At 45.7% G+C, this 15,040-nt stretch overlaps 1 long non-coding RNA gene across 1 annotated transcript; it reads right to left on the bottom strand.

Moving 5' to 3' along the window:
- Nucleotides 1-611: 611 nt before the first annotated feature.
- LOC134966825 (uncharacterized) lies at nt 612-7,419 on the bottom strand. Its single transcript, XR_010188718.1, has 2 exons — nt 5,720-7,419; nt 612-3,092 (listed from the first exon to the last, which is right to left on the bottom strand). It is a non-coding gene; the product is annotated as an uncharacterized LOC134966825 (long non-coding RNA).
- Nucleotides 7,420-15,040: the final 7,621 nt, after the last annotated feature.

The following is a 15,040-nucleotide window of genomic DNA, read 5'->3' as shown; positions in this document are numbered from 1 at the left end:
AGACTTCAGTCTTCACCAAGGTAGCGCACAGCACTGCAGCTGTGCGCCATTGCTCCTCATGTACACCTCACACTTCGGTCACTGATGGGTGCAGGGCGCTGGGGGGGGGGGGGGGGCGCCCTGAGGGCAATAGATAACACCTTGGCTGGCAAAATATACATCATATATAGTCCTAGAGGCTATATAGATGTAAAATTACCCCTGACAGTATTACAGAAAAAGCGGGAGAAAGTCAGCCGAAAAGGGGGCGGGGCTTCTCCCTCAGCACACTGGCGCCATTTTTCCCTCACAGTTCCGCTGGAAGGAAGCTCCCTGGCTCTCCCCTGCAGTCTGAATACTACAGAAGGGTAAAAAAGAGAGGGGGGGGGGCACTAAATTTAGGCGTAGTATAGATATATATATATATAATATATATAAAAAAGCAGCTATAGGGAAAACACTCATTGATAGTGGGATCCCAGTGTTATATAGCGCTCTGGTGTGTGCTGGCATACTCTCTCTCTGTCTCCCTGAAAGGATTTGACCTTATTTTCTTTAACCCTCGATGTGATGGCCTTACAGACGTCTGGAGTGTAAACTTTTAACCACAAGGTACATGCACACACAAGCAGTTAAAATTCACACTGTTTATTATAAAGTTAACAAGAGTATATAAGACAATGCATATGGGTGGAACTGACAAGTGTAAAAGGGCTCATTGGCTTAGGGGTAGGTTCCTGGGTGGGGTACGTAGGGGTGGTTAATACTTGACATAACATAATTGGATATAGCAGTTGCCAGGCAGATGTTATATATGTTGCATCAGACGAAACTTAACAAAGGATCTTTTAGTAACACACAGAAGTAGAAAAAGCAGGTTTCATCTAGTAGAGAGCTGACCTTGGATGCCAGACCCACACAAGCCTGGTATCTGTATGAGAGACAAAGGCATCTAACACAGGGCAGCAGCATCCATTGCAAACACATAAGAGTTCATAAAGCATGTTTTAACCCTTCACTAGGGAAATAGAAATATTCACTTTTACACTGTAATTATTATAAGGAAACTGATCATATAAAAAGTAATATGTACAAAGACAGAAGAGGTAACCCTTCAATCCCCTCTTAGAATCATGATTATTATATGACATGATTCTTGAGTGAGGCTCCTTTCTTGTTTCTCCAGTTCTTGAGATATTGGACATAATCGTCGGGTCCCTTACTATCAGAGGAGGTGACAGGACTGGTGGTTATGTCATAATACATCAGGGCCTTATCAATGCCTTTGGAGGTAAGTTTCTTTCCACAGGGAATTACACAATAAACTATAATGCCTACAAGAATTAAAGTTACAAGTATGAATATGCTTATTTGCACAAGAGCCAGTTTCCAATTTTCAAACCATCCAAAATATTGGCTCCATGGGTTATCAATACCTGAATTTTTCTTAAGTTCTATGGATAAGGTTTCTAACTTGTTTATGGCTAAAGTAACCTTACCATTGGGACCAGTGTTGTCAGGAATATATGTACAACAGCCTTCCACCTTACTAATGTAAACACATGTACCGCCTTTTTCTGCTAGGATCATGTCAAGGGCCATTCTATTTTGGAATGTCATTTGGGAAGTGGCTTCTAGCTGTTCAGCTATACCTTTAAGAGCATCTTTGGTATCATTAACAAATCTTTGTTGATTATAATATATATAATTAATCCAGGCTACGTTTTTATTTACAGTTTCCCACATATGTAATAAATGTCGCCTAATGATCTAGTTTGGTTGACTAAAACAGTTGTTCTTTTATTTGCACAATACCCTGGTGGGAAGGTTTTTAAATTTCTCCCTGTTGTGGTGTTAGATGTATAACAAGTGTAGTTTCCAGGATATATGGTTATGGTGCTTCCTGGGTTGGGATTTTTCGACAATATGGGATATTCCCTTTTCCACATTTCGCACTGACTGTCATTTGTTTTGGTGTCATTAAAAAGGCTGAAAAAAAACAATTTTCTTGTTCTAGGGGTATATTAAGGGGCACTGTACCTAGGTGGGGCCTAGATTTGCCACAGACATAACAGTTGCTTTTATTGTGTTTGTTAGCACTATACTTCATCCATTCCAACCAAAAATTAATGTCAGAGAAACCAGTTTCAATAGCTAGGGTGTCTTCAAAGGTAGGGTTAGTAATAGCCACCATATCTTTAAAAGTGGCAATATGGGGCTTTAAAGGTTTGTTTTGGGGAGCAATTTTAGGCTGGTATTTTGGGTTTTTATACATATCCCATAAATAAAACATTTGCCTTGCACTATAATACCCTGCTTGCCACCATATACCAAGTACATAAGTCTCATTGTCGCTTCTGCTAGGGTTCACTATGTTTAGTCTAAACCTGTATGAATTTGGGCCTTCATCCATCTTATGAATGGATAGTCTAGAAAGTAGGGGTACTCCATATTTGCTCCATCTATTCTTTGCAAACGATGGGCCATATTTCCAATCTACTCCTGTATTCCACCCCACAGCTTCCCAGGAATTACAATTAGATCCATAATATCTATTGTCATAGTACCATTCGTCAGTAACACAAATATATACTGTCTCAGACATTCCTGATTTCCTCCTTTGTTGTATATAATATTTGTCATCAGCAATTTTGGGGAACATAAAATAGTCAAGGATATATGTGGCTACGTGTGTATTGGAGGAATTGTACCACAAGGTGGGGATCCCATTAGTCTGTGTAATATCAACCTCACATATTGTGTGGTGAGTGAGGGCCAGTAGGGCTATCAAGGTAGTCCCCAGGATAAAGATAGGGGACAGGTTCCTCATCTTCTTCTGTTCTTCTTTCTTCGCTAGGTGGGAGGTCAGGGCTGTCTGCCCCGGTTCGTACCTCACTGGAATCACTTGCTTCCCTCTCTAGGTCTGGTCTAGGAACCTTTTTTTTTACTCGGGATGCATGGATCCAGGTAGGACTTTCCTCTGTCAGGACTGCTGTTCGGGTAACTGCTACGACCTCTGTCTCTGGACCATAGGTGAAGTCTCCTGGGCTCTTGTTCCTGGGGAGCACCTTCACCACGACTCTGTCTCCGACTTTAAAGGGGTGTGTAGGTTCCTGTGGATTCAAAAGGGTTTTTACAAACAACCTCATGTTCAATTTCATTCAGTTTTGTTATCAGGGACCTGACATACTCTTCTCTGATGAGTTCTAGATCTCCTTCCTGTATTACTAGTGGTTTCTTAGCCCAGGGTGTGGGAAAAGGCCTGCCCATTAGTATTTTAAATGGGGAGTAACCTAGAGTTTTCTGTGGGGTATTCAAGATGCTGGTGTTTAGCTTTATTAGGGTTGTTCCTGAGGCAAGTGATGCATCTGCTAACATACTGGTCCACAAGTGATTTGGCATTAGTAACATAAAAATCACTGGTTAGTAGGAGGAGTGTTGTGGCTTCACCACGGTGACCAACACCACGGCACTGGGCAACGAGCAAAGGGGCACTGGACTGGGGTATACAGGGTTTCCCCTCTTTGCAGATTAATCCTGATTTAGGATTTTTTCTGCAGAATTGGGTAAGTCCAGTCGGAGAGATCAGCATTAGTCGCAGCAGCTTGAAGTTGAGTGAGCAGATGGACGTTGTCAAGGGAGGGACATGCTCTAGTGAGTGCAATGAGTTCTGCAGCTTGCGCGGACTGATAAGGTATTGGTAGGGTTTCCAACACAGTATCAGGGAGGGTGACAATGGCATAGCCAGCCTGGTATGTATTGTCATTGGGCCTACTACAGGAGCCGTCAACAAAAACAATGTCTGCGCCTGGTATGGGAACGGGAGACATGTCAAGTCTGGGAGAAGTTTCAGCTTCAATGGAAGCAGCACAGTCATGTAGGTCGGGTGGTTCATCCTCGGGACCTTTCAAGCCTAAAAGGGCATTGAGAATGGGTGCAGGGCCAGAAGAACCAGCAGTGTACTTAATGGTAAGGGTAGGGTTACTCAAAAGGAGTACTTCATATCCACTAAGGCGTTGTGCTGACATGTGCTGTGTGTAAGCCTTTAAGTATTGCCAGGACATCATGTGTGGTGTGGAGTACTGTGATGTGGCCTAAAGTGAGGGTAGTGGCCATTTCTGCAACCATTGCACAGGCTGCCAAAGCCCTGAGGCAGGCAGGCATACCTTGTACAGACACTGGCATGACTTTGGAAAAAAAATGCCACGGGGCGCAACTTCCCTCCATGAAACTGTGTGAGCACCCCCGCCATGGTTTTACAATTGTCCCTTGCATATAGATGGAAAGGTAGTACATAACTGGGGAGGCCAAGTGCCGGACTTTTCATCAACATACATTTTAAACTTTCATATGCAGTTAACATTTCTTGTGACCATTGTACAGTTTTAGGTTTGTCCTTCAGTGTGGCTTGTCTCAAAATGTTATCACAATAAGAGCAATCAGATATCCACTGTCTGCAGTAATTTACCATACCCAGGAAGGACAGTAGTTCCTTCTGGGTAGTTGGGGTGACCAGGCCCAATACAGACTGTATGCATTGTGGACTGACTTTTCTCTCTCCCTGAGTGAGCACAAAACCTAAGTAATCAACATGCTTTTTACACCATTGCATTTTTATTTTGGACACCTTGTGTCCACATTCACAAAGCCAGTTTAGTAATGAAACACCATCCTCTCGGCAGGCCTCCTCAGTTTTACTACAGAGCAGCAGATCATCTGCATACTGTAGCAGGACTGAACCATGGTGAGGTTGCCAGGGCCTCAATGTGGCCTGGAGACAACAGGTGCGTCAATAATCTGCACCAGGTAAGTTGTTTACCCTCAAAAGAAAAGGCAAAAAGTAATTGTGTCTGTGAATCTACAGATATGCTGAAAAAAAAGGCATTCTTCAAATCAATTTCAGAGAAGAACACAGCATCTGCAGGGATTGCAGAAATGAGTGAGTTTACATCTGGAACAATTGGTGCAACTGGGACAATTAACTGATTGATCGCTCTGAGATCCTGTACAAATCCCAAACTACCATCAGCTTTGGCAACAGGGTTCACAGGAGTACAGTATGGTGATACACCATGTCTGAGAATACCCTGTTGTAAGAATTGCTGTATCATGGGGCGGAGACCTTCTATCTTTTCTGGTGAGAGGGGGTATTGCATAAGTCAGAACACAAAACACTGGCTGCTGCACCGCTGTCCACTAAAAAGGGAATTTTACTTCCATTTATAATAAGTGGCAGCAGAGGTGAATCTCACTATGACGGGAGAGTTGAATAAAGGCTGGGATACCCTCCTCCGGGCCCCGTCAGTGCGCGGGGTCTTTGGAATGTTCCCTGACTGCGGGGTTGGTTCTGTCTGTCAAAGCGTCTGGAGCTCTGATAGTTATGAGTGGGCGCAGGTTTCTTTTTACAAGCTACAGCGACAGGCAAAAAAACACAGGCAAAAAAAAAAAAACTTCCTTCATATGTGTATAGCTGCGTCCTTTGCAAGTTTTGCGTAAATAAGATATACAGCCATCGAGGGTAATGGTGGGCTTGGGACAGTGTTTTACTATTATCTAAACTCTGGGTTATTGGTGCGTTAGGGATAGAGCTAGTGGACGCACCCTCCAGCAGTGAAGTTGGAAGCGATCCCATTTAGTGTGAAAGGGTTACTGCTGCCAAGAAATTTGTGTCTCTGAGCGCAGGATACATTGGAATGCAAAAGGGGGGGGGGGGGGGGCGAGAGGGATTTCAAAGACTTACAATTCCTCTGCAGCTTCGCTTCTGTGCTATTGGAAACTGACATTTTTTCTTAAATCTCCATATAGAAAAGGTAATTACTGCCTTCCCGTAGGAATGGGTCCCGTCCTGCTTTCTCTGTCCATCCCGCTAAATTATCCACCCATGGGTTAACTAAATAATACTCTGAGGTAGAGTTACGGGCAACATACATCCTGCATGTCTCACCAGGGAGGGGCGGGGGATATGCAGTTTTTTTACTCTGACTAGAGCCCATTGTCAGACAGTAATATAAATCAACAGTACAACTTTTAAAAGAAAATTATCTAAAATATACGACACTCTACTTATACATAGGTCCCTCCCATAGTAAAAATGCAATCTACACCAGCTTTCTACGCAATTTCCACAACAACCCACAACAACTGTCTATGCAATATCACAACAAAAATGCAGTTTACAAAAAAAACCTTCTATGCAATTTCACAACAAAAAGACTTTCTATGAAATTTCACAACAAAAAAAATGCAATTTACAAAAACTTTCTATGCATGCATTAGCTAACACCAGTTAATTAGTCATTGACAATATCACAATATTATCTGTATAATGAGAACATGAAATCTTTTGACGGGTACGCTTACCTTCGTACAAGATGTCAGAAAAAATACAGCGTTTTAGACAGGAAGCAAGAAAAGTGTTTGAGTAAAGATATCTGGCAGACGAAAACTTACCAGCCGTCTGGACCAAATATAAGAACTTATCTCACTACAAACATACAAAAATATATAGGCGATCAAATCGGGGTATTCTCTACGTTACGTATAGACTCCCAGGTCTATTTTAAGTATCCCAGATACTAACGTCTTTGGAGAAGTGCGCTCGGACCCCTGGTCCCTTCTCAGACGTATCTTTAAGTCCCAGACATTAAAGATTCTATGGTATCCCTGATACCTGTTTTAAAAACTTCGTAATATTAAGTCCCGGACTTAAATATTACCTTGTCACGTGTTCCCGGAACACTGACACGGATTCAGCTTCAGTGTATGACCGCAATCCCGCATAGCAAAGACAGACAATAAATCTTCTATCTTTATTATTCGGGGACGATCACTGAATCCCGGACATAACCCCCAGCTGAAAGGATTTGACCTTATTTTCTTTAACCCTCGATGTGATGGCCTTACAGACGTCTGGAGTGTAAACTTTTAACCACAAGGTACATGCACACACAAGCAGTTAAAATTCACACTGTTTATTATAAAGTTAACAAGAGTATATAAGACAATGCATATGGGTGGAACTGACAAGTGTAAAAGGGCTCATTGGCTTAGGGGTAGGTTCCTGGGTGGGGTACGTAGGGGTGGTTAATACTTGACATAACATAATTGGATATAGCAGTTGCCAGGCAGATGTTATATATGTTGCATCAGACGAAACTTAACAAAGGATCTTTTAGTAACACACAGAAGTAGAAAAAGCAGGTTTCATCTAGTAGAGAGCTGACCTTGGATGCCAGACCCACACAAGCCTGGTATCTGTATGAGAGACAAAGGCATCTAACACAGGGCAGCAGCATCCATTGCAAACACATAAGAGTTCATAAAGCATGTTTTAACCCTTCACTAGGGAAATAGAAATATTCACTTTTACACTGTAATTATTATAAGGAAACTGATCATATAAAAAGTAATATGTACAAAGACAGAAGAGGTAACCCTTCACTCCCCAAAGGGCTTTGTGGGGTCCTGTCCTCTGTCAGAGCATTCCCTGTGTGTTTGCGGTGTGTCGGTACGGCTGTGTCGACATGTTTGATGAGGAGGCTTATGTGGAGGCGGAGCAGATGCCTGTAAATGTGATGTCACCCCCTGCGGGGTCGACACCTGAGTGGATGGTGCTGTGGAAGGAATTACGTGATAGTGTCGACTCCTTACATAAAAGGTTCGACGACATACCAAATGTGGGACAGCCGGCTTCTCAGCCTGTGCCTGCCCAGGCGTCTCAAAAACCATCAGGGGCTCTAAAACGCCCGCTACCTCAGATGGTTGACACAGATGTCGACACGGATACTGACTCCAGTGTCGACGACGATGAGACTAATGTAGCTTCCAGTAGGGCCACACGTTACATGATTGAGGCAATGAAAAATGTGTTGCACATTTCTGATGTTACCCCCGGTACCACAAAAAAGGGTATTATGTTTGGAGAGAAAAAACTACCAGTAGCTTTTCCTCCATCTGAAGAGTTAAATGAAGTGTGTGAAGAAGCGTGGGCTTCCCCTGATAAAAAGCTGGTAATTTCTAAGAGGTTACTAATGGCGTACCCTTTCCCGCCAGAGGATAGGTCACGCTGGGAAATATCCCCTAGGGTGGATAAAGCGCTCACACGCTTGTCAAAGAAGGTGGCACTACCGTCTCCGGATACGGCCGCCCTGAAGGAATCTGCTGATAGAAAACAGGAGGCTATCCTGAAATCTATATATACACACACAGGTGTTATACTGAGACTGGCTATAGCTTCAGCCTGGATGTGCAGTGCTGCTGCTGCGTGGTCAGATTCCCTGTCAGAAAATATAGATACCCTAGACAGGGACACTATTTTGCTAAACGTAGAGCATATAAAAGACGCACTTTTATACATGAGGGATGCACAGAGGGATATTTGCCGGCTGGCATCCAAAATTAGTGCAATGTCCATTTCTGCCAGGAGAGGGTTATGGACTCGGCAGTGGACAGGTGATGAAGATTCCAAACGACACATGGAAGTTCTGCCTTATAAGGGTGAGGAATTGTTCGGGGATGGTCTCTCGGACCTCGTTTCCACAGCAACAGCTGGGAAGTCTACATTTTTACCCCATGTTCCCTCACAACCAAAGAAAGCACCGTATTATCAGGTACAGTCCTTTCGGCCCAATAGGGGCAAGCGGGTTAAAGGCGCGTCCTTTCTGCCCAGAGGCAGAGGTAGAGGGAAAAAGCTGCAGCATACAGCCAGTTCCCAGGAGCAAAAGTCCTCCCCCGCTTCCTCTAAGTCCACAGCATGACGCTGGGGCTCCACAGGCGGAGCCAGGTGCGGTGGGGGCCAGTCTCAAACATTTCAGCAATCAGTGGGCTCGCTCACGGGTGGATCCCTGGATCCTTCAAGTAGTATCTCAGGGGTACAAACTGGAATTCGAGACGTCTCCCCCCCGCCGTTTCCTCAAATCTGCCTTGCCAACCACTCCCTCAGGCAGGGAGGCAGTGTTACAGGCAATTCAAAAGCTGTATTCACAACAAGTGATAGTAAAGGTGCCCCTACTTCAACAAGGAAGGGGTTACTATTCCACAATGTTTGTGGTACCGAAACCGGACGGTTCGGTGAGACCCATTTTAAATTTGAAATCCTTGAACACATATATAAAAAAATTCAAGTTCAAGATGGAATCGCTCAGGGCGGTTATTGCAAGCCTGGACGAGGGAGATTACATGGTATCGCTGGACATCAAGGATGCTTACCTACATGTCCCCATTTACCATCCTCATCAGGAGTACCTCAGGTTTGTGGTACAAGATTGTCATTACCAATACCAGACGTTGCCGTTCGGTCTCTCCACGGCTCCGAGGGTCTTTACCAAGGTAATGGCGGAAATGATGATACTCCTTCGAAGGAAGGGAGTTTTAATTATCCCGTACTTGGACGATCTCCTGATAAAGGCGAGGTCCAGAGAGCAGTTGTTGGTAGGGGTAGCACTATCTCGGGAAGTGCTACAACAGCACGGCTGGATTCTAAACATTCCAAAGTCACAGCTGGTCCCTACGACACGTCTACTGTTCCTGGGGATGGTTCTGGACACAGAACAGAGAAAAGTGTTTCTCCCGGAGGAAAAGGCCAAGGAGCTGTCATCTCTAGTCAGAGGCCTCCTAAAACCAAAACAGGTGTCGGTGCATCATTGCACGCGGATCCTGGGAAAAATGGTAGCTTCCTACGAAGCGATTCCATTCGGCAGGTTTCATGCAAGAACCTTTCAGTGGGACCTGTTGGACAAGTGGTACGGATCGCATCTTCAGATGCATCGTCTGATAACCCTGTCTCCAAGGACAAGGGTGTCTCTGCTGTGGTGGCTGCAGAGTGCTCATCTTCAGGAGGGCCGCAGATTCGGCATACAGGACTGGGTCCTGGTGACCACGGATGCCAGCCTTCGAGGCTGGGGAGCAGTCACACAGGGAAGAAACTTCCAAGGACTATGGTCAAGTCAGGAGACTTCCCTGCACATAAATATTCTGGAACTAAGGGCCATTTACAATGCCCTAAGTCAGGCAATACCCCTGCTTCAAAACCAGCCGGTACTGATCCAGTCAGACAACATCACGGCGGTCGTCCATGTAAATCGACAGGGCGGCACGAGAAGCAGGACGGCGATGGCAGAAGCCACAAGGATTCTCCGATGGGCGGAAAATCACGTGTTAGCACTGTCAGCAGTGTTCATTCCGGGAGTGGACAACTGGGAAGCAGACTTCCTCAGCAGGCACGACCTCCACCCGGAAGAGTGGGGACTTCATCCAGAAGTCTTTCAAATGATTGTAAACCAGTGGGAAAAACCACAGGTGGACATGATGGCGTCCCGCCTAAACAAAAAGCTAGAAAAATATTGCGCCAGGTCGAGAGACCCGCAGGCGATAGCTGTGGACGCTCTGGTAACACCGTGGGTGTACCGATCGGTTTATGTGTTCCCTCCTCTTCCTCTCATACCAAAGGTACTGAGGATAATAAGGAGAAGAGGAGTAAGAACTATACTCATTGTTCCGGATTGGCCAAGAAGAGCGTGGTATCCGGAACTTCAAGAAATGATGTCAGAGGACCCATGGCCTCTACCGCTCAGACAGGACCTGCTGCAGCAGGGGCCCTGTCTGTTCCAAGACTTACCACGGCTGCGTTTGACGGCATGGCGGTTGAACACTGGATCCTGAAGGAAAAGGGCATTCCGGAGGTAGTCATTCATACGCTGATAAAAGCTAGGAAAGAAGTAACCGCAAACCATTATCACCGCATATGGCGAAAATATGTTGCGTGGTGTGAGGCCAGGAAGGCTCCAACGGAAGAATTTCAGCTGGGCCGATTCCTGCACTTCCTACAGTCAGGGGTGACTATGGGCCTTAAATTGAGTTCCATTAAGGTCCAGATTTCGGCTCTATCGATTTTCTTCCAGAGAGAATTGGCTTCACTACCTGAAGTTCAGACTTTTGTTAAGGGAGTGCTGCATATTCAGCCGCCTTTTGTGCCTCCAGTGGCACCTTGGGATCTCAACGTGGTGTTGGATTTCCTAAAGTCACATTGGTTTGAGCCACTGAAAACCGTGGATTTGAAATATCTCACGTGGAAAGTGGTCATGTTGTTGGCCTTGGCTTCGGCCAGGCGTGTTTCAGGATTGGCGGCTTTGTCATGTAAAAGCCCTTATCTGATTTTCCATATGGATAGGGCAGAATTGAGGACTCGTCCCCAGTTTCTCCCCAAAGTGGTATCAGCTTTTCATCTGAACCAACCTATCGTGGTGCCTGCGGCTACAAATGACTCGGAGGCTTCCAAGTTGTTGGATGTAGTCAGGGCCCTGAAAATCTATGTTTTCAGGACAGCTGGAGTCAGGAAAACTGACTCGCTCTTTATCCTGTATGCGCCCAACAAGCTGGGTGCACCTGCTTCTAAGCAGACTATTGCTCGCTGGATCTGTAGTACGATTCAGCTTGCACATTCTGCGGCTGGACTGCCGCATCCTAAATCAGTGAAAGCCCATTCCACGAGGAAAGTGGGCTCTTCTTGGGCAGCTGCCCGAGGGGTCTCGGCTCTTCAACTTTGCCGAGCTGCAACTTGGTCAGGGGCAAACACGTTTGCAAAATTCTACAAATTTGATACCCTGGCTGAGGAGTACCTTGAGTTCTCTCATTCGGTGCTGCAGAGTCATCCGCACTCTCCCGCCCGTTTGGGAGCTTTGGTATAATCCCCATGGTCCTTACGGAGTCCCCAGCATCCACTTAGGACGTTAGAGAAAATAAGAATTTACTCACCAGTAATTCTATTTCTCATAGTCCGTAGTGGATGCTGGGCGCCCATCCCAAGTGCGGATTGTCTGCAATACTTGTATATAGTTATTGCTTAACTAAAGGGTTATTGTTGAGCTATCTGTTGAGAGGCTCAGTTGTTATCATGCTGTTAACTGGGTATTGTATCACGAGTTATACGGTGTGATTGGTGTGGCTGGTATGAGTCTTTCCCGGGATTCAAAATCCTTCCTAATTGTTTCAGCTCTTCCGGGCACAGTATCCTAACTGAGGTCTGGAGGAGGGTCTTAGTGGGAGGAGCCAGTGCACACCAGTAGTCTAAAAGCTTTCTTTATAGTTGTGCCCAGTCTCCTGCGGAGCCGCTAATCCCCATGGTCCTTACGGAGTCCCCAGCATCCACTACGGACTATGAAAAATAGAATTACCGGTGAGTAAATTCTTATTTTAACAACAAATCCTTTTCCTCAAAATGTCCGTCTCCCTGGGCACAGTTCCTATAACTGGAGTCTGGAGGAGGGGCATAGAGGGAGGAGCCAGTTCACACCCCTTTGAAAGTCTTAAAGTGCCCATGTTTATTCCGGATCCCGTCTATAGCCCATGGTTCTTGAAGTGACCCCAGTATCCTCTACGGACTAAGAGAAAAGGATTTACCGGTAGGTATTAAAATCCTATTTTTTCCCATTCTGTGTTTTGTTGCTCTCCTCACACAGACTCAGTCACGCATAGAATCCTGGTGCATCCTTGCTGCATCGCGTTGCGACTAAGATGCGTTTTTTTCTACAAAGAAAAAACGCACGACGCTAGCGATATTGCACAGGACCTGTGAGCTCACAACCTGGCGTATTGAGGCTAGATTTCTTAGGACACATCTAGCTTGCATCAGATGAAGGTTTTATGTGTTTTTCTGCTCATTTGTTTGAGATTTGTGGTTATAATTTATGTTAAAAGCCGGCATGGCACGTACATGTGTTAACACATTGCTGACAATCTGTTATATGTGTGCTGTTGAGACATTTTCCAGAGCTGTAACTAGACATTTTGGTGTCCTGTGCCATAAAATGCATTGGTGCCCCCCTCCGCCTATATTCTAGTGTTCACTGTAGGCTGTTTTAGCAGGGCGCCGCGCCCTGCCCGTTTTTTAGAAGGCAAAACCCGCCCTGCCCCTTTTGCGGCGCCCTGCTAGAACAGCCGCCCGCTTCCTGCCCTCCCAGCGTGTAAAGATGCCGTGCGCATGCGCGCAGCTTCCATTAACGCATTGGGAGAGAGCTGGGGGAAGCGTGCGGGGCACGCCCCCAACAGTGACGTCGACGGCCACAGATGCCCTCTATAGCAGCGTCTGTGGGCCGCACCCCCCACTAAAATGACGGCGGCGTGGCCAAGCCCTCCAATTTGCATGGCCGTGCCCCTGTTTCCGGCGCGTGCCAATGTGCCCCCGAACTCCGGCGCCCTGCCCCTTCATCATCCTAGAAGGAACACTATATTCTAAGGAAGGAACACCACAAGAAACAAAGTCGTGTGTTCAAAAAAAGGGGGCATGATCTTGCGGGAAAGGGGCGTGGACATACGTTAATACCAGTTCAAATTCAGCCACACAGTAGTGCTACCTTATTCACGTTGCATCACACAGTCGAGCCCCTTATACATGTTACGCCACACAGTAGTACCGCTTATACACATTATGCCAATCAGTAGTAGTGCCCATTATTACACATTATAACACACATTCTTGCCCCTTGCACATTATGCCACACAGTTATACCCCTTACACATTATGCCACACAGTTATGCCCCTTACACATTATGCCACATAGTCATATCCTTTACAAATTATGCCCCTTGCACATTATACATTACATAATTAAACATATGTGCTGTTTGTTTCCCAATTGAGGAGGCAGGTGCTGCTACAAGTTATGTGTTTATCATAAATGTAAATACATTTCTGAGAAAGTTAATGCAGTATATCCCACCAATAGAAAATACTTAGGCTTTTCATCATATATATCATGTTCTGTATTTCAGCAGAGCTGAATGTTTCCAGAAAGCTTGTAGATTGTGTAGGGTGAGTCACAGTCACTCACCTGGCCGCCCGCCACTTTCTCACTGTCACTCACTGCTGGTCCTGGTCATCTTCATCCCTTCCTCCGCAGAAGCTTCAAGTTACCTCCATGCTGTGCTGTCCAACATCTCCTCCGTGCTCTGTACACACATTGCTGCAACAGACAGGTGGAGTTCAGGTGTTCTCTCCAGCCTCTGGACTTGGAGTGCTGAGAAGTGGAGACTAGCGGCGTACTGCTTGTAACAACATCCTGGCGGCGCCAGCAACTGTATATTGCAACGGTATCCGCTTCCACCGCTAGAGCATCCTCCACTCTGTGTGCCGGCACTGGCCAGACCATCCTAGCTTCGGCCCTGACATTTTCCACCCAGAAATACCAAATTACACCACTCGTGAAGACAGCCTGCTATAATTATTGTGGCAGCAAGGTAGGGGAACAGGACAAACCCTAGGCACCTTATGTACATGTTCTGATCTACGTGGATGGTTGAATAAAAACGGATGTTCAATGTCTATTGGAGTCCCAGTGATTTGGAGGGAGCCTTCATGTCACATAGGTAACGGCTGTTTCTGCACAGTAGGCCCTCTTTAGCATGGCAATGTCATGGAAAAAGAGGGGGAATGTGGAGTACCCCAACATCCCGTCAGCTATCCAACTAGTGCCACATGGTGCCTGTATCTCACCCTCCAGAAGATTACGGTCTGCAGGCAGATGGGGTCAGGGAGGAAACACCCAAGGATGAGCTGAATCATCTAATTTGAGACCTGGACCTAAAGAAACACAAAGCAGAGCTTCTGGGATCAAGGCTCAAGATGTGGAATCTTCTACAACCTGATGTCAAAGTGTCTGTGTAACAGGAGTCGGCAAAAAGATTTGATTCCACATTTTAAAAGTGAAAATAACCGTTTTGCCTGCTGTAATGTCAATGGTTTGATGTTGGCATTGAACATGGAGCACAACCCACAGGACTGTAGGCTGTTCATAGACTCGTCAGAGCTTAGTTTAAAAGCGGTGTTCCTGCACAATGGCATTCCCTCCCTTCGATTGCTATAGGCTTTGCTGTCCATATGAAGGAAATTTATCCGAATATATTACTTGTATAGTCCCCCAATGGCAGGTCTGTGGAGACCTGAAGGTGGTTGCATTACTGGGCATGGGCATGCAGTTGGGATACACCAAGTACTGCTGTTTCCTGTGTGAGTGGGACTAGGTCATCAGACTACAACAGAAAGGTCTAGCCTTCAACGGAAACTCTG

Source organism: Pseudophryne corroboree, chromosome 10 (genome assembly GCF_028390025.1).
Source record: "Pseudophryne corroboree isolate aPseCor3 chromosome 10, aPseCor3.hap2, whole genome shotgun sequence".
NCBI lineage: Eukaryota > Metazoa > Chordata > Amphibia > Anura > Myobatrachidae > Pseudophryne > Pseudophryne corroboree.
This window is presented reverse-complemented; position numbering and strand designations above follow the sequence as displayed.